Source organism: Diabrotica virgifera, chromosome 3 (assembly GCF_917563875.1).
Source record: "Diabrotica virgifera virgifera chromosome 3, PGI_DIABVI_V3a".
Lineage (NCBI taxonomy): Eukaryota > Metazoa > Arthropoda > Insecta > Coleoptera > Chrysomelidae > Diabrotica > Diabrotica virgifera.
Window position 1 is genome coordinate 278,073,634 of NC_065445.1, and position 21,859 is coordinate 278,095,492.

Sequence of the window (21,859 nt, forward strand, 5' to 3'; positions counted from 1 at the left end):
GTCTAGGCAACAAACTGCTTAGCTACAAATGTGTACTGAAAGACTGAAACCCATCCGGACGTGTGACATCCAAATCTGGGGAGCTGCCAGTAAAACAGTTGGGTTTTAATTTTAGTATTTTATAAATGCTAGAATTCTCCACAGGGTGCTGCGAACTTTGAGAAAAAATACCATTTTGATTGGCATACCCGGTATACACATTTTGTATACACACCCGGTATTTGCTTGGTACATCCGGTATACAATGAAGATTTACCTATCTAGCATCAATATTATTGCAGCGATATTGCTAAAGAATAACGCTATAACATATCAAAAAATCACTTAAATCGGACAACAAGATTAGGAAACACTAGACACCAAAAATGTCCCATTTTTAAGGTGGTACGTTAATTTTGCTGCTTAAGGTATGATGATTTATATTTAATTTTTATTAAAAACTTTTGATATACAATGTGTGTTTTTATTGAGCGGGTCGCATATTTACAGATGCTAGCGTGTGTAGACACCAGGGTGTTGAAAGCAGTTAGGGTTTGGAAAAACAGTACATTTACAGATGCTAGCGCGTGTTGACACTACGGTGTTGAAATCGGTTAGGGTTTGGAAAAACAGTACGTTTACAGATGCTAGCGTGTGTTCACACTAGGGTGTTGAAATTAATTAGGGTTTGGAAAAACAGTATATTTACAAATAACACAAAAGAACAACATAAAAAATAATGTTGTTCTGAAGCTATTTCTACTATAAATACTACTAAATTAAACAAAAATGTTGTTGCTTAGTAAAAAATACTTTAAAATGTATAATATATGTCTGAATTGCCAATATAAATGAGTCAGATTAAATAAATTGAAGACCTAAGTGGAAGAAGGAGTTATTTAGAACATTTTCTAAAATTTTGAGTTTCTTGGTGAATGAAAGTGGTATGTAACTTAACTATCATATTATGAGACTTTTACTGTACCTCTAAAAAGCTTAATGGGAGATATTCTAGTGGATGAAGGAGGTATGTAACATGTAGAATACAATTCTTGAATGGAAGAAGGAGGTATGAAACATTTTTCGTCTTTTTCAGGTTTAAATTGTTTATACTCGCAAACTATTAACTTTAGAGAAAAATTACGGAAGACCTTTTTTGTTTCCATTGATCAAAAGAACCTAATATAATGTACACAGGCTGAAAAAATTGATTTTTTTTATTTCTTTTAATTTTTTTATAAATGTAGCTAAGGCTAAGGTAGCTGTTAATAAAAAAGGCAAGGTAGACGGAAAAAGAAACGCCAGGTCGAAGAAGAAAGGCCAGGTCTCAGAAGACCGTCATGGCTTAGACACCTGTAAGAATGGTTTAACAGATCCTCTACATCCCTTTACCGAGCTGCCATTAACAAAATTACTATTGCCAGTTTGATAGCCAACATGAACATAGCAACATGAAGAAGAAGATTATTTTGTGTTCAATTAGATAAATTTCTGTAAAACTGAATATAGAGCATTATTTCATGTCATATACCCCCTTCATCCATTCAGATAAAGGATAATTTTACAAACTAAAATTAATGGAAGAAGGCGGTATGTAGAGTTTTTATTTATTTTTAGAAAAGATACTAAAAATCAAAACAAATTATCAAGATTATATGTAAAGGAATGCTTATAGCAATATAAATAAAACCAAATAACACAAACAATATTTTCATGATAAAAGTAGAAGAATAAAAACTTTAACTGCCCATATCTAAAAAGGTAGGCTTTGTAACATACCTCCTTCTTTCACTTAGGTCTTCAATTATTAGAAGAATTTTTTACTAAGCAACAACATTTTTGTTTAATTTAGTAGTATTTTGTATTTTGACAACGACACCCGACTTGGGCACCAAAACGTTAATAAAATTATTTTTTTCAATTTAATTGTGGCTTATTTCCCATCTAAATAGTTAATTATAAAAATGACACAACTAAATAGCTTCAGAACAACATTATTTTTTATGTTGTTCCTTTGTGTTAATATATTATGGTTTATATCCCAACAACGTTTAATTATTTATTAATACCTAAATCACTTAAATATTTTTCCACAGCAGTAGGTATATAAAATCAATGTCAATAGCCGTTAGCATATGCATGTATAACCACTAAAAAAGCTAGCTGCTTTCAACACTCTGGTGTCCAAATCTGTTAGTATTTATAAATGTACTGTTTTTCCAAACCCTAACTAATTTCAACACCCTAGTGTCAACACACGCTAGCATCTGTAAACGTACTGGTTTTCCAAACCCTAACCGACTTCAACACCGTGGTGTCAACACGCGTTAGCATCTGTAAGTGTACTGTTTTTCCAAACCCTAACTGATTTCAACACCCTGGTGTTTACACACGCTAGCATCTGTAAATATGCGAGCGGCATGCATTCCAATTGGAACCAGGGCCCGCGGATCTATCAGTACGCTACTGCTGGATAATGATGATATCCGATATAGGATATAGTATAAAATTTAAAATACTTACGAATTGTATAACTAAAAAAGATATAACAGTTGCAGCGTATAAACCAAAATGTTTTCTTTCGTAGTACATAAATAAGAGATACTCGATACTGACTAAAAAAGAGGAAAATGTTTGAATAATTCGCATCAAAAACAAATCTCCAAAATAGCTACAGAAATCCTTTACAGTGAAAAACATATCTTTGTATAAAGTCAGCATATAACTACCCTTGAAGTTTGATGTAGTGGGGTAGTTATGTTTAAACTTTATGTTGTATCTTATTTCTTTAATTCTATTTTCAAGAACTTCTATTCTAACTCTAACTATTTCAGTTATTTCCAAAATTAGTATGTCAACTATTAGTACTTCATAGATTGATAGTGCAATAAAGATATACACATCCCATGAATAATTAAACGTTTTAAACATGAAAAAAGATATCACAAAGACATAGGTGCTTAGTGATAAATACATGAAAATTCTTATAATACCAAAGAAGTTGCAGCTGGGAACAGGTCCAATAGATTTGTCTATCAAAGCTATATTTTTTATTAAACGGAACCAATGATTTTCTCTTATCGCAACTTGTTTGAATAAAGCAATTGTTGTGATAGTTCCAGATATGCTAAATGCAGACAAAATAAATTTCTTATGATCATCGTCGATATATAAATGTTTATAGTAAAAAACTAAAAGTCCAGAAACCAGTATGACTATTTGTAGCATCAACTGTACATGTTTAGAAATTTTATTATGACATGGAACAACAAATAATACGGTCCCAAGTTTATAATAGACATTAATAATTTCTATATCGCTATAAATTTTCATTTTGGGCAGATTTTTATACATAGCTCCCGTACAGCTCTAAATATGGTGTTGGAGTCGCTTTCAATATCGGTATAATTCCATTAGACCGCTATTTCGGTACGTGTAATATTGACTTCACTTAGTAATTTATTTTTAATTAATTATTTTACATCACAATCTAGCAATATTAGGTGCGTTCGCGGGTACAGTTGACAAATTGTTGCCGACAATTTATAACCTCATTTAATATAAATAATATCGTTAATAGATAAATAAACGGGCGGACATGTTTTCGACGCTAAAGTACCTGAGGGTCTTAAAAGTACCCGTGTTTTGGACGCTGCCAGAAAGTAAAGTTAGGACCGAAGGGTTGGGTCTTCCTCCTTTGGGTCTTTTAAATTTAGCGTCCAAATCATGCACATCCAACGGGTTGTATAAATTCCACTGATGTAGAGTAAGAGGTATTTCCTCCAATATTTCAAGCAAGTTTTTACCATACATGTATTTATCAACGGACATTATATACCATTGTGTTATTATTTACTTCCCGAAATTCAATCCAAAAATCATTTTCTCCGATTTTGAAATTGCTATCCACAATGCTGCGTGTTTTGAATTTCCAAATGTGAACATTAAAGGGTACCGTTTTCATCTTATGCAAGCTTGGTATCGTAATATCGGCAGTTGTGGCTTAATTCGGGAATATAAATTGGCAGACAGTGAAATATCTAAATGGCTGAAATATATTTTTGGGCTGCCATTTTTACCTCCCTCAGAAGTCGAAGAATCTTTCATATATGATTTTATGGCTATTCAACCAAAGGATGCAAAAACTGAAAAGTTTTCCGACTACTTATTGGACAACTACATTGGCGACCACGCAACATTTCCGCCGGAGATGTGGGCTACGATGAGTGAGAGTTTAGAATTAACAACTAATGCTTGTGAATCGTTCCACTCGCGTTTTAATGATAATTTTTACCATGCTCATCCAAATATTTTCCATTTTATTGATGTTTTAAAAAATTTTCAAACTGAAACTTACATTAAAATTAATAGTGTCCATGAAAGTAATGGATTTAAAGATCCAAAGAGTAGAAAAAAAAATTATGTTCGTTAGAGATAGGACACATGAGTATCAAACTAACTGTATCGATCGATACCATTTCGTAAAATGTATGTCGTATTTATTTCAAAGTGACAAATAAACCTTATCAAGCTTAATCCCTAGAATTTTATTACCTGACTTTCCATTTACATTTCAATTAGACCCAGCGTCCAAATCATGTATGCAGAAACAGGTAATTTTATTTTTCAGCGTCGAATTTTAAATTTAGCGTCCAAATCATGCACGCCCAAATAAACAAGGTATATTTACTTTTAATTAATATTAATAACTAATTATTAAATTATAATAGGTAAATATACCTTGTATATTTATCTATTAACGATATTATTTATATCATTTTAAAGTGCGCATGCGTTTTGCTGCTAATTTGTCGCCGACTAGTTGCCGACAGGCACCCGCGAACGCACTTATAATTGAGAGTACAACTCTATAGACAACTTACAAAGTTATGAATTAGGGGAGTGCAATTAGAACGAAAAGATACAATGTTTCGGAAAAAATCAAACAAGGTTATATTTTTCTAAAACTTTTTTGTTAGTTTATAAATATGTTAAAGTAAAAAGTTCTACTCACAAATTTCGCCGCTAATTGTTTATTAATTGTTTAAACAATAATAATTGTTTTGTATAAATAATGTTAAGAATTTGAGTGAATTCAACATTTTATTTTGATAAAAAATATTTTTATTTTAGTTTTGATTATACTGAACCCGAATCTGACATTACAGTTTGCAAATTCAAAATGGCGGATTCAAAATGGCGGATTTTTTCCTAAAAATCCTTAAAAGTAGTTGTAAAATCCGAATTTTTTTATAAAACGTGTTTGTTTGCATATATGTGGATATTTTTGAGAAGTTGCTGAACCTGAATCAAATTTTAATAATTTAAATTATAAACTGGCAGATCCAAAATGGCGAATAACTTAAAAAATAGTTGTAAAATCATAATTTCTTTACAAAATATTTTTATTTCTACATATATTTATTTTTGAGTGCTTTGATAACCCTAACTTAAATGTTAACATTATAAACTATAAAATGGCGGATCCAAAATGCGGATTTTCTAAAAAGAACATTTTTCTAAAACATTTATTGTCTTTATTTTTAACAGGTTTTTGAATCTGAATTAAAGAATAAAAATTTAATTTTAAAATGCCGGATCGAAAATGGCGGATATTTAAATGAAAAATAAGTAGAATCCAATCAAACAAATATTGAATTTCATTCTTAAAAAAGATAAACAAAAATTTTCACAATAATATTAAAAATTAAAATGTATTAGAATATAAAAAAAAACAAATTTTCGATTAGAAGGATATAATTACATATTGGAACATAGTTTTTAATTCCAAACAACTTTTCTTTATAAAAATTTTCGATATTGTGAAATATAAAGGTACTTTACTCTTGAGTGAAATTCATATTTTTTGACATACCTCGTACAAAATTAACATAATTTGATATTTGAAGGTAGCATCTTATGTTATATACGATGCAGAGTATTTTATAAAGAATAACTTTTTTTCGTAAAACTGATATTAAAAAAGTTATCAATAGGTTCCAAGTTACGCAGACATACTGCATAAGAGCTAAAAAAATTATTTTGTTGAACATTTATTATTGCTAAAGCTTATTGTTAAATGTATTTTGGGTAAGTTTTACAGAAAAAAGTTTTGATCACTCTGTATATACATTTTTTCAGCTGGTAATTTTCGGTTTTTGTATTACATTTTTGTTATCTTTCTTAGTTTTCTCAAAAATAAATTGTTTATTTCATTTTTAAACTAAAATAATTCAGTGTTTTTTAAAGATTACATCCCAGGCTTTAGAAAAATAGCAAAAAAATTGTATTAGATTTATTCAAACTTGAGTAATACCGTCTTAAAATGGTGGGAATTCTGTAAAACTACGAAGTTTTCAAAAATTACATTTTTTGAGACATCGTATTATTTTCATTATATTTTTGAGATTTTTTTTGAATAAAACATCGTTTAGTAAGATGATTGAGAGTTAAGTTGTGCAAATTTGAGAGTTTCATAAGTAAAATTGTATTAGTTACACATTTTTAAATCATTTTTAAACAAAATTCATGTAAGGCTCAATTTCCGCCCACACCGTACTTATGTCCATACATTTTATTTATTTTTATTACAAACATAAGATAGCTTATATCATCTTATTTCATGTCCAATTTGTAAAATTTCTTCTGATCCATTAGTTAAAGAATTACATTAAAAAAACTCAACCGTGCACTTCTTCCAACGCTAGTTTACAGTGCGCCAATGTGTGTGAGAAGGGTGACTTTAGCGTTATAAATAAAAAATTACAGAAGCTAGAGATTTAATTTTAGAAAAAATTTTATTTAAGGTTTTTTTTGTAAAATTTTCTGAATTTTTTAAATGGTCAAGTCAGTTTTTTTCTAAAAATTATATATTCGGAGTTATTTAAAAAAACATCTAACTTCGCTGTTCATTTGTTTAATAAAAAATGAAGCACCCACTTCTCGAGTAGAACTTTTTGATATGTTGTTTATTAAACATTTCTTAATGAAATTACAAAAAGTTTTATCTTGTTTGATTTTTTCCGAAGTGAAAATCTAAATGCACTCCCCTAAATACTGTATACTGTGTATACTTGTCACTCACGCATACGTAAACGCTCTAGTACACCCACAAACTCTAAAGCTGGGTACACATATGCGAGCCGAACTGTTTGCGAACTGCTCGCCTACAGTTCGTTGAAAATATATTTACAGCAAACTCATTGCAAACTCATAACGATCCATGGAAAGCGACGAACCAACTTGTGCGAAGTTTATGTAAATAATTCATTTAATTTGTCAATTTTATCTCAAAGTCACGTTCTAAATTTAAATAAAGATAGCAATTATTTGTTTATCAACTATAAAATAAAAATCATATAGAACAAGTAAAAACTTCATTTTAATAATGATATATAAAGTTTATTGAAAAACTATTAAAAAGTCATCTAAAATGATTTTTGCGAATCCTTTTGGATGACTTTTTAATAGTTTTTCAATAAACTTTTTATATCATTATACAAACGAAGTTTTCACTTGTTCTGTATGATTTTTAATTATGGTATAATACAACCAGCTCAGCTACTGGGATTTTCCCATTGATTTTTTTTTTGTAAAATAAAAATTGATCACATTGTGTTTCTCACGAAGCTCGTAAGCGGTTCGTCCTGCCGCACAAATTATACGAATATAGCGTTCGCGTAAAGTTCGGCTCGCATATGTGTACCCGGCCTAATAATACATCTACAGGGTGCTGCATTAGCGCGATGAAGTCCAATTACTCGTTTGTCGTAACACATATGAAAAAAATTATTTAGGTAAAAGTTGGAGAATAGGACCATACCTTGAAAATATTTTCAAATATACACGGCCCCCATATTGACAGGGTGGAACAAACTTATCTCTTTTTTTAATGGAACATCCTGTACCTTCTGCTCTTTGCCATGTTTCTTTGATTTTTTTCGTGTTTCTTTTATGATTATTGACGCACCTTTCCATTGAACTATGTACTCGTTCTCCCAGGGGATTGGGGACCAACATGGTATTCACCCGATCCCTCGTTCGTTTACGACTCTCGCGCATTCTCGCACTTTCTCGCTGAGACTGCTTAATCCTTCTTCCCTCTCACCCTCCCTATTCATATTTATTCCCGCCACCTGTCACTTTATCTATCTTCCTGCTTGTTCTTGGGCATCCGTCTCCCTTTGGGTATCCTTTATTCCTATTCCTTTCTCTCAGGCGTTTTCATCATATATTTTTGAAGTGCTACCCACCGACCTGACGACTTAAACATCTACCTTCACGTCTTCCAGTTCCGTGACTGATTGCACTTTACCACCTAGCTCTCTCTTAATCAGGCTCGTCTCGGCTATCCATCTGTTGCATTCCAACATAGTGTTAGATCTTTCACAGTATAAGTATTTGTCACGTTCTGCCTCTAAAGCTATGGCCAGAAACAACCATGTCCTGTGAGCATCTACGCCAGGAAGTAATCCAAATACCGATGCTCGGAGTCCATCCATCTTCTAGATTAGAAATCAGTGATTTTGTCCACTGTACCACCCTCCACATCTTGTTCCATTTCTCTTGTACACGTCTACTTTGGAATAGTTTGGTTCACTGTTTATGTTATATGTAATATGGTACCAATCCATGAATGTCATTTTGTACTGATGTAATAATTCTTAGAAAAGAACCAAATACAATTATTATTTTGAATACATTCATTACGAAACATTTAAATAAACGGTCGACGTGGATGTCGGTGGAAACTAAATATTAGCGGCATTCAGATGAGTGAGGCAAAGGACGATCATTGGTACATACTGTAGCAGATGGATTTCCGCTACAATGTTTTGTTAATAGCATTCATTAATTTTATATCCTATCTCAAGGAAAATATCTATTTTTCTAATTTATTTTGTGAGTTTATATATCATTAAAATATCCTAAGCCACTCCTGTTAGAAATATTTCAAAATGTTTCGCAATATAAAAGGAATATTGCGTAACGCTGCCCCTGAAATTTGTTTGTTGAACCCGTCCTAAGTGAATGAGTTTTTCGTCGAATAAGCACCTCAGAATAAGGATCAGAATCGCTCGGTAATTGCGCGGTTCTTCTCTCAATCTGTGGCTTCCGAGAGGAGCGCAATTGAGTCCCACGTACCCTTTCGCTGGTATGTCAAGCCAGCAGCAATGGTGGAGCTCGTCAAAAATCATTATTTTGCCGGTAATAAATGTTGTATTGTCGCTATGTGAAGTTGTGTGAAGGGTTATAACCTGTTGAGAGTACTCGTGAAGGATTTAACCCCATGATATTGGATTTTTACGGTGAAAATCGGATACTCCGTATAGGTTGTACGACGCAGTTCTATGAGCCGGCACTGGTGAAAGCCCTGTAATGAATTCCTGTTCCCGTATTAGAGTCCCCTATTGATGTCCCAATGAGATGTTTGTTTTATGTTCCTGTTCCAAGTTTCCAGTTTCCCGTTCCAGTGAAAGTGAAGCCCCTTTGTATTATTGAATGCCTGCCACGCCCACCTGTTGGATGGAAAGTTCGTCTGTCTTGTTTCAAGTGTGACAATGAGATTTTTTTTAAAAAAGGTATAGTACTTTCATGTTTTAATTAAAAGTGATTAAATTCCAAGTGGATATTAAAGTTGGTAAAGATTTTAAATATTTTAATAGTTTGTTTTCAACATGGAAAGTTTTATGTAAAGTAAATAAAATGGCAGTGACATTTGACAGCATAAGTCAAATTCTTGTTTTGGATACACTGCCCGATAAAATAGAAATTTTATGTATGTATGTAATAATCATGTGAAATAATAAATCTTGTGTATTTTTGGAAGTCAGAAAAGATTGTAAATTCTTTACTGTCCATGGTAAAGTCATGTAAAAGTTATAGTTACTCTTATTATTCATTTCCTGTCTAAGAATATTTTTTTTAAATCAAAAAAAAATCTAAAGGTTTGAATAAACATTGTAGAATGTACCTATTTTTTTTTATTTCTGTAACCTTTTTTTTGGAAAATTATTAACCAGATATTAATACAAGTGAAATAAGTTTTAGAGTAACAGAAAAAGAAATGGTATAGAAGCCATAGAATGATAAAGCTAGCCCAGTTTGTCCAAAAAGAGGAATCGCAGATGAATGTCCCCCCAATTGGTACCCATAAGTACAGAATATGTCCAGTAAGTGCCCAGTAATGAACCAGAGGATTTATTTCAAGCGGCGTCCAGTTTTTAATTAGTAGAAAAGTTCTCTAGTCTGTGTAAGTATCCTTTGCTTATTTAGTTATGGTAGTTAGTCATCTTTAAACCCTCTCATCCCCCCTAAGGAATCCACGACTCAGCTCTCCGAACAACAAAAACAACAAACTGTAGCCCCGTTCGCAATGAATCTTTATGTGCCTGCTCCTTCTACTTTAGCCCATTTCGACCCCCCAGTATCTAAGTATTTAGTTCTATCCCTGATCCCATCTGAGCAGACATGTAAAACGCTTCAATACCGAAAATCCGGGGAACGGCTGATTAATACTCAGCCTAAGCTAAAGGCGCACTGGTTACATAATCCAATATCATACATTCGTTTTATAATAATAAATCAATTATTTCTAGTAGGAAAAATGAAAGATTACCCATGAACGAACATATAAAACACGCTGTATTTCCTGTCACCGTGTCACAAAAAGAAATTGGCCAGCGCAAATACATGTAATAATTATATAAACTGTTCTTATAATACTGGTACTGGTTCACTACTTTCTGGAACATAGAAAATATGTGTTTAATATGATCGCTCATGGGTACTCTTTAATTTTTCCTACTATAGTTAACTTACCAATTGTGTTACCAAAAACGAGGCTAGAATTGTAGCATACAACTTAGTAGTTATTTTTGAATAATAGATATACAAAATATATTCAAAGAATATCAGAAACGCTATCAAAGTGTGAAATAATCTTGAGAGTAATAACTGCCCGTAGTATTTTGTAAAACTCTTTAGAGCAAAATATATATTATTATAAACTAAATTCAGACTGTTAATTTTTACACCATAAGACGAGTTACTTGAATTTATTCGTTGACGTGGTATTTGTTTGACAGTCTTCTGAATTATATCAACTCTCTTTGTTAGATTTACCATAACTTCCAGCACCAGTATATCTGAAATCGCAATTTGAGAAGCTGATATGTACAAAAACGGAAAAATACTCCAGTTGTAGCCACAGTAGTAGTACATTGTTATACTTACTATAAAGTAATACATATACATTGAACAATAGAAGCAAGCTCTTAACGTATTCCATATTTTAGATTCGATCAATGTTCCCAGCTTTTTGTTTATTTCTTTTATACCATTTATAAAATTTAGCCAATCTTTTCTATTTGCAGATATTTGTTTAAGAAACGTTGCATTTATGAGTATGGCAGATAAGTTACCAATACCAAGAAATATTCTTTTGTCCATATCTTGTATTTTGGTTTCTAATAGAAAGAAAATTAAACTTAAAATTAGAATGCTTGTAGAGAAAAGCTTCCACAGTATTTGTAGCGAAAACATTTTCTGATTTACAGATGGAACAGTTCCAAATAATTCAGCAAAAATGCAGTATATGCTAAAACTGTCCATATTTTCAAAGATTTGCACTGGATTAAACTATTTTTAAGTCGTTAAAAGATTAAACAAATTTTTAACTGACACCAACAATAAAAAAAACTAAATGCTATCGTGTTCCATTTTTATTGGAATATGGATTTTTATATAATTATATGATGTGTTTTATTAATTAAGTTATAAAGCATATTTACCAACATTATTTATTTGAGCTATACGTCTATTTAATCAAGATCTTCATGTAAGAAATGATATATAAATGAAGTAGGATTAACTGATTTTAATACCCGGAACTATATACAGGGTGAGTCACCTCTTACGGGACGGAAGATTACAGTGAAATGGTAAAAGATTTGAAAATTTTTTTAAATCAGTAGTTTATAAGTTGATAAAATCTACATTTTAAAATTATTTTGAAATATACAGGGTGTCCCAATAAATGGCGGCGTATCAAAGTTATATTTTTTCTTATGGAACACCCTGTATTTTATTGCATTTTTAATTGTCCCCAAAAAATAAGGTATAGTTTCATAAGACTTCCCTATACCTATGTAGAGAGTGTTCTGAGTTATGGTGACTTTTCTTAAAATGTAAAGTTTTAAAAGAAGGCTTATTCTAAAGGTATTTAAGAAATTATGAAAAAAATACTTTTACAGCTAAATAGTTGGATATTTGTTAAATGTATTCCATGATTAATTATTACACAATTATTTACAGGGTGTTCAAATTTATAGTTTCATTATTGGATTATTCAATGTGTCATGTGATGCTTATTTTAAATGGAACACCATGTATATTAATACACCATTATACTAAACGGAGTCACCTCTTTCGAATGGTATATGGATGTCCTGTACCTAGGTCTAATAGTTTTTGCGTAATTTACAATTATTTAAATTCTTAATCTGTAAATCGAGTTTTAAAAAAAGATGTATCTCATTGTATGACATCGTCATTTTATGACAGTACGGTCTGGTAATTATCAAAAATATAAACATCCGTGTATGATATTCAAATTTAATTGTTCCTAAAAATGAACAATCACGTTATCTACGAAAGAGTAGACATGGTACTTTGCATTGGGGAGTGTTTGCAAAATTGTATCTTACCTTCTTAAGTTTACGCTCAAAAGTATCCTGATAGAAGACATCCAAAAAAGGACGTTTTTGAGAGATTTCAATAGATTCCGTGCTACTGGTAATGTTGCATACGGAAAGTTAAATAAAAATAAACCAGTTATTTGTGATGACGTCAAGGAGCTTGATGTCCTGATTTCTGTTACGGAAAACCCAAATACTAGTAAAGAAAAAATTTCGGGTAAATTGTAAATCAGTCAAACGACTGTTAGAATCCTTAAGAGAAACCACTATTATCCGTATAAAACTCAACTACACCAATATTAGACCAAACAGGATTATGATAAATATTTAACTTATCGTTTATGGACTTTAGAATTTATAGAAGAGCCTGATTTTTTTTTTGAATGTATTGTATACAGACCAATATACCTACTTTTCATAATAATGGTCTAGTAAATAGACATAATTTTAATTTCATTATGATACAGTAAACAAACATTTATTTCGTACTGTTTAAAAATCGAGAGTGACTATAAATATTATTTTTAAAATCAATTTACCGTTTAAGAAAATTGTAAATTACGCAAAAACTATGACTCCTAGTTATAGAACATCCCTATACCATTCGAAATAGGAACCTGTGTTTAGTATAATAATTTGTTAATATGTATGGTGTTCTATTTAAAATAAGTATCATATGACACATTAAAGAATCCAATAATGAAACTGTAAATTTTGAACACCCTGTAAATAAATGTGTAATAATCAATCATTGAATACATTAATTATAAAATAATTACCAGACCGTACTGTCATGACGTGACAATGTCATACAATGCCCTTAATTATCTACATCTTTTTTTTTACAATCGATTTACAGATTAGGAATTTAAATAATTGTAAATTACGCAAAAACTATGAGACCTAGGTATAGGACATCCATATACCATTCGAAAGAGGTGACTCTGTTTAGTATAATGGTAATGAAACTATAAATTTGAACACCCTGTAAATAATTGTGTAATAATTAATCATGGAATACATTCAACCAATATCCAACTATTTAGATGTAAAAGTATTTTTTTTCATAATTTCTTAAATAACCTGAAAATAAGCCTCCCTTTAAAACTTTACATTTTAAGAAAAGTCACCATAACTCAGAACACTCCGTATATAGGTATAGGGAAGTCTTATGAAACAATACCTTCTTTTTTGCGGACAATTAAAAATGCAATAAAATACAGGGTATTCCATAAGAAAAAATATAACTTTGATACGCCGCCATTTATTGGGACACCCTGTATATTTCAAAATAATTTTAAAATGTAAATTTTATCAACTTACAAACTACTAATTTAAAATTCTTTTCAAATATTTTACCATTTCGCTGTAATCTTCCGTCCCGTTAGTGGTGACTCACCCTGTATAGGGAGCATATATTATATCAGGCCCGGAATGCCCCGGAACTAGGGAGGTACAGGGGAAACATGAGATTTATCTAAAGAAAAATGAGTTCCAAATAGCAAAAACTCAGTGAAAAATTGTCTGAATAATAAAATTGGTCCATCCACGAACTTTACCTTTCTTTTTCCTTTATACAAGCAATTTAGCTTGTTCGTTTGCGGGGTTGTTGCCTTTATCATAGATTGTCACTCTATCTCTTGACCGTCGACCTATTTCTCTGAATATTCTCATTTCTACTGTTTCCAGCCCTTTCTGTGTTTTGACTGTGTTTGCTCTTGTTTCTGATGCATGCGCCATTATTAGTCTTATACTGGTCATATAGATTATGGACAACCAAGAGATAAGAGCGTGCATCGGAACTGCTAAATGACCACCCTCAACCGAATGAGGGCTATCTTCAAGAGCCACAACCTCTCTCTTGACATAAAACTAAGGATACTTAGTAGATGCTATGCTACGTCTTTTCTGTTCTTGTGTATGCTGTTGAGTCGTAGAAGTTGAACGAAGATATATGTAGAAAATTGGAAGCATTTGAGATGTGGCTCTATCGGAGAATTCTTAAAATCCCATGGACTGACCGGATCACAAATGAGGAGGTCCTAAAAAGAATGAAGAAGAACCGAGAGCTACTGACCAAATATCGAAAGTTAAAATACTTCGGACACATAATGGGAAATGAATCCAGATATACCCTCCTACAAGCCACCCTGCAAGAAGAAATATTTGGAAGGCGAGGAAACAGAACATCCTAGTTAAAGAACCTTAGAACTTTATCTAACAATAAAACACTGAAAACGTTTGTTTTCTATATACTTCCACATATAATACTTCCACAAAATTTATTACAACTATGTGACTACAGCTGTTTCGGCAGAGTGCCTTTCTCAAGTGATTTAGTTTACTATGTGTTTGCCTTTTTAAAAGTCTTTAACTGAAGAGGTTGAGCAGTGGGGAGCTGTTTGTCTCGAGTTGGTCATTCAGAATTATATCTGTATTTTTCAATTTATTAATCTCCATAGATTCTAATAAAGATAGCTTAAGGCCTTTATTTTGAATATGCAGAAATTGAAAAAGTTCAATAAAAGAATGATTATGATCTAGAAGGTGAAGTGCGTATGTCGAAGTGTCTGTTTTTTTATTGTTGAAAGCCTTTTTGTGTTCTGCTATCCGTTTGTCAAAGGTTCTGCCAGTTTGATCGATGTAAGTTTTCGGACAGTCACCACAAGTTAGTTTGTAAACACCACTCTGTAGTTGTTTTCTCTTTCGGCTCTTATTGTTCTTAATATATTTGCTTAAGTTGTTGTTAGTTCTGAAAGCTGGTGTTATTCCTTTCTTTTTTATGTAGAGAACCAAAGAACCAAAAACTCCATAAGAAAGCCCTGAAATTAGTCTATCCACCACCACAGCAAGAACCCAGTACCTTCTGCTCTATCACAAATACTGGCAAGATAACAACAAAAATAGCCAGATACATAAAAAGGAAAGGAATAACACCAGCTTTCAGAACTAACAACAACTTAAGCAAATATGTATATTAAGAACAATAAGAGCCGATAGCCAAAACAACTACAGAGTGGTGTTTACAAACTAACTTGTGGTGACTGTGGTAACACAGCTGTTTTGAAAAATACAAGCGCTTTGTGAAATCTTACAGTTAACAATTTCTGAGAAAGTTTATTGTTTTACTATTGCCTTATACTAGAGCTTCTTTCAGATTTTGTTGTATTTTCGCTGTCGATCTTGCTGATAAACTTGACAGTCTATCATTATATATTATATTGCACTGAAATTGGTATTTGACAGTCTGTCAAATCGGCTGAGGGTCCTTGGACCATGTGTAACTTTTAATGACCTAGCCACGGTCTGTTGAGGACTACTTGTGAGTTCGGAGTGGTAGTAAAGCAGAAGTAACATCTGGTTTGATAATTTTTAGTTTTTCTTCTGTTAAGCTCAATTTTTCTTGTCAGGTTTTCTTAATGTAGGTTTTTATTGTTAGGTTGTATTTTTTGGCCTGAAAATGGTATGTTTTGTACTCATGGTACCCTTGTCTTAAAACTTTTAAATTTTTTTTACAATTTTTTTTCAGATGCCCTTAGTTTTACGTCAGTCGTATTGCAGCCAGTTTCAATCAAGTTTCCGATCGGGATCACCTCTCTGCTTGTTCCTTTTGGGCTCCATCTTGCACCAAGTAAGTAGTTACAATAGTTTTGTAAAAATAATAAAAAACACTCTTTATCTAATTAATGAAACGAATACTGACCTTATACTAAATCTGAAAATGTTTGCAAGGTTGCAATCTGTCTCCATTATTATTCATCTTGAACTTCTGTCGTCTCTTCTCCCCGCGGTTGTAGATAAATCGGTTCTACTGTACTAGACAACACAACAGCTGGCGTTATAATAAACAGAGTCCGTATTAATAACTCGAGAGATGCAGATGACACCGTGATAATGGTATAAGTTTATACTGTATGTTTACATTATGGGTTAAGTATGAACTTGGATAAAACCAAGTTGCTAGTCTTCCAAGAAATCAAATAACATTTTTTTGCGGTAGAACTTTGACTATCGACATAAAAATACTCATGCTTGGATGTAACATATTTAGATATAATATATCCTCCTATAAGGTATATAGCGATACGCTATAATTACTATTTCTGCTAATTTTATTTTCTTAATTTTTAATAATTTTTTCTCAAAAACGAAACAACATTAGTCATTCAAAATTCACATGTAAATACAAACCAGATGTTAAGAGGGACATGGTTTTACGAAACTGAATGTATCCTTCACCATCTGTTTTTCGTTTGTGCGGTTTAACAAACTGCACCCCCATAAATTAATTACCATATCAGAAAATTATGTAGCTTCCCTGTTATGTCCCTGCTGTAGCTTCTATCTCTAGGATATGTTCTGCCTCTTGAGTTGCTGCGGTTGCGACGGAATGTGTTTGTTTGTGCTTGAGCCTGCGACAATGTCAGCTAATTCGGATGTCAATTTATCAATGGTACTTTCAAGAGCGTTAGAAGCTTCTGAAATTTGGGCCCTAGGAGCTATAGCTTCAGATATTGTGTCAGCTAGCTCGGCAACTGCGTCCAAACTAGCTTTAGCTTGAGTAGCTAGAATAGCCTGTGTAGACGATGACAGTCTACCTAACCACAGAGAGCTTACAATATTGTCTGTTACCGTTGTGCCTGCTAAAGACTGTTATCGTCTACACAGGATATTCTAGCTACTCAAGCTAAAGCTAGTTTGGACGCAGTTGCCGAGCTAGCTGACACAATATCTGAAGCTATAGCTCCTAGGGCCCAAATTGCAGAACCTTCTAACGCTCTTGAAAGTACCGTTGATAAATTGACAGCCGAATTAGCTGACATGAAAATCCAGCTAGCTAGTGTCGCAGGCTCAAGCACAAACAAACACATTCCGTCGCAAACGCAGAAACTCAAGAGGCAGACCATATCCTAGAGATAGAAGCTACAGCAGGGAACGTAATAGTGACATTTGTTGGAATCACTACCGTTTTGGTGACCAGGTGAGCCATAAATCATTTAGATCTGGCGTATACTTTTGCAGTTTTAAGAAAACAACTTCGAATGCATTAAGTGAGTTGTTGACATAATTGTCTGATATGGTAATTAATTTATGGGGGTGCATTTTGTTAAACCGCACAAACTAAAGACAGATGGTGAAGGATACATTCAGTTTCGTAAAACCATGTCCCTCTTAACATCTGGTTTGTATTTACATGTAAATTTTGAATGACTAATGTTGTTTCGTTTTTGAGAAAAAATTATTAAAAATTAAGAAAATAAAATTAGCAGAAATAGTAATTATAGCGTATCGCTATAGGTATATGAATTCAAATACTTAAAGAAACAAAACTGTATAATGACATAAAGATACAAAAACTACAATGCCTTGACCATGTGATGAGAGGAACAAAATACCAACAGGGGTGATTTAATTGCTCATATAACTTGCTTTTTAGAGCAGCTGGATACAAAATACAAATAATCATGATTGTCGTCAGCCTTTCAAAGAAGACGGCACCTTAAGAAGAAATAAGACCTGATTGATATTCTATTATAAACTCACACAACATTCTGCTATAAAAGAAATAGATTAACTAGGTATAGTTGTGCAAGCAAACTAAGAGATTCATTCATATTCAGCTCAGCGGGGTACCTACTATTGAGGGAAATGTGTACTTAAATAATTCCATAAAATAGGATTTATGATTTCCTTTTTATTATTAACGTTGAAGTTGTGATTTGATTTTACTCTGGGCTAATTAGCAAAATACAAGGAAAAGTTATTTACCAGCAATTTTATTGCTGGAATCGAATCTTATTATTGTATGTATTAATAATATAGATATGCAAATTCCGCAGATAGTGTCTACTCTTTTTATAAACAAAATGGCGCCCGAAAATCGTGTTTTTTTCAATTTTTGCTCTATAACTCCAAAGATTTTAACTTTACACCAAAAACACCCAAATAAAAATTCACCGCAATTAAATTCTGCATAGAGACGTGTTTTTTCCGATTTACTTCGACAAAAACTTTCCCCGGAAACAGCGGGTTTTTCCAACAAAATCTTTAATTTTCAACTAAACTTTTAGATAAGTAATTGTTAATCAATAATTAAATAACTTGGTAACGTAAAAGCCCTTTCCGTATATATTATAATTCCAGAAGTCTATGGACATTAAATGAACAGTTTAGCAACAATTAAAATGTAAATTAAAAATTTACGGTCGCTATAATAACGACAATAATTATGATGCATAAGAATAACCTGTGATTTTTTCATAAAAAGATACTATACCTATCTAATGTACTTTACAGAATTGAAATTGGACTATTTAAGCGGCTCCAGGAATATTTTAAAATTATAAACAATTTTTTGGTTTAAAAACAAGCAGAATATCTCGGGAAATATTAAACTAAATTAAATTGTGAAAACGGTATTCGAAAGACAGCGGCCGGACGCTTCTTTTAAAGAAAAAACGTTTAATTATAACGAGTAGTTCCTGAGATACAACCGGTCAAAGTTGACCGGAATTTACGGCAAAGATATAAACAATAGGATCATAATTTTCAAACCATCACCTTTTTATTTTTGTTCTCTTTCCCCACACCAATTTTCATATCTTTAAAATCCTCATAACATATGTTATTATAATAAAAACTATCGATAATACGTGTGAAAATTGCCAAAAATAGCAAAATTCCAATCAAAAATTAGGTTGGAGAAAACGTAACCCTAAAAGTTCAATATCGGTATACGTTAACAAAATGCATTTTCTCGGCTTTCCATGGAGCAATTTCCTTCATTCTTTTTTGTTCCCTAGTAACTCGAGTAGAGCCATCGAACTAATGCATTATTAAATGTCAAACTTGCTTTTGTTTTGTAATAATAGATTAATTTATTTATAAGAACAGAAAATTACATATTTTTTCCAGTTGTAGGCTTTTTTTAGATAAACTTACTACAAGTGTACCTTTTAAAGTTAAAAACATAAATATTCTCATTTGAAAGCTGTATAATTATTTAAACAATTTTTATTTAAACAAATTAAAATATTGTGTTATAATAAATAAATTAAATTATTATAACAAAACAAAAGCAAGTTTGACATTTAATATTGCATTAATTCGATGGCTCTACTCGAGTTACTTGGGAACAAAAAAGAATGAAGGAAATTGCTCCATGGGAAGCCCAGAAAATGCATTTTTTTAACGTATACCGATTTTGAACTTTGAGGGTTACATTTTCTCCAACCTAATTTTTGATTGGAATTTTGCTATTTTTGGCAATTTTCACACGTATTATCGATAGTTTTTATTATAATAATATATGTTATGAGGATTTTAAAGATATATAAATTGGTGTGGAGAAAAAAAATAAAAATAAAAAGGTGATGGTTTAAAAATTATGATCCTATTGTTTATATCTTTTCTGTAAATTTCGGTCAAATTTGACCGATTGTATCTCAGGAACCACTCGTCATAATTAAACGTTTTTTCTTTTAGAAGAAGCGTCCTGCTGCTGTTTTCCGAATACCGTTTTCACAATTTGATTGAGTTTAATATTTCCCGAGATATTCTATCTGTTTATAAGCCAAAAAATTGTTTATAATTTTAAAATATTCCTGAGGCCACTTAAATAGTCAAATTTCAATTCTGTAAAGAACATTAGATAGGTATAGTGTCTTTTTATGAAAAAATTATAGGTATTCTTATGCATCATAATTAGTGTCGTTATTATAGCGACCGTAAATTTTTAATTAATATTTCAATTGTTGCTAAACTGTTCATTCTATTTCCATCGGTTTCTGGAATTATAATATATACGGAAAGGGCTTTTACGTTGCCAAGTTATTTAATTATTGATTAACAACTACTTATCTAAAAGTTTAGTTGAAAATTAAAGATTTTGTTGGAAAAACTCGCTTTTTCCGGGGAAAGTTTTCGTCGAAGTAAATCGGAAAAAACACATCTCTATGCAGAATTTAATTGCGGTGAATTTTTATTTGAGTGTTTTTGGTGTAAAGTTAAAATCTGTGGAGTTATAGAGCAAAAATTGAAAAAAACACGATTTTCGGGCGCCATTTTGTTTATAAAAGAAGTAGCACACTATCTGCGGACTTTGCATATCTATATTATTAATATATACAATCATAAGATTCGATTCCAGCAATAAAATTGCTGGTAAATAACTTTTCCCAAAACTGGCCTATTCTCCGATAATCAGCCCAGACTATTTGTAATTGAGAGATATCTGTTGGACGTAGAAACGTTAATAAAATCATTTTTTTAGTAAAATTGTGGCTTATTTCCCATTAAAAATAGTTAATTATAAAACAGATAGATCCATTGTTTATGGAATTTCTGAACTCGGACAATACCACCCCGATCAGCTGAATATTAATGACTCTCTTAGATTGTTTGTCAGACTTTATATACTACAACTTACCAATTGCGAAAACAAAAGTGTCAATAGAATTGCAGCATACAACGGAACATTCATTTTTGTGTAATAGACGTACAGAATATATTCAATGCATACTATAAACGACGAGAACATATGCAGTAACCTCATCAGAAAAGAATCTCCGAAATATTCTGTAAAACTCTTTACACCAAAGTATAAATCCTTATACACTGAAAGAAGTTTGTGAATTTTTACATCACAAAAGGTAATGCATGCTATCATTTGCTCCTTATGTTCAAGTTTTTTTATATCTTTCTGAAGTAATTCAATTTTTTCCCGTAGATTAACTGTTATTTCGATTATTAATACCTCTGCCAGTGCAAACTGGCCTATTGATATGGTTAAGAATGGAAAGTAACCCCAATTGTAACCAAAATAACTGTATAACATTATACTTATTATAATATAATTGATAAAAATCAAACAGTAAAAGCTATTTCTCAAATTTCTGAGATTTTTTAATTGTATCACCGCTCCTAGATTTTTCTCAATTTTGTACATGATATTTCTGAATTTTAAACAAGTATTTCTGTTTACTATAAGTTGTTTAACAAACACTATGTTTGCCAGTATACCAGATAAAATAAAAGACACGAAAAAGATTCTTCTATCTATATCCTGCGTTTTCTTTTCTAATAAAATACAAATTAAACACAAAATTGCAATGGTTATAGACAAGAACTTCCAAAATATTTGTATTACAAATATTTTCTTGTTTTCAGATGGCACGATACCA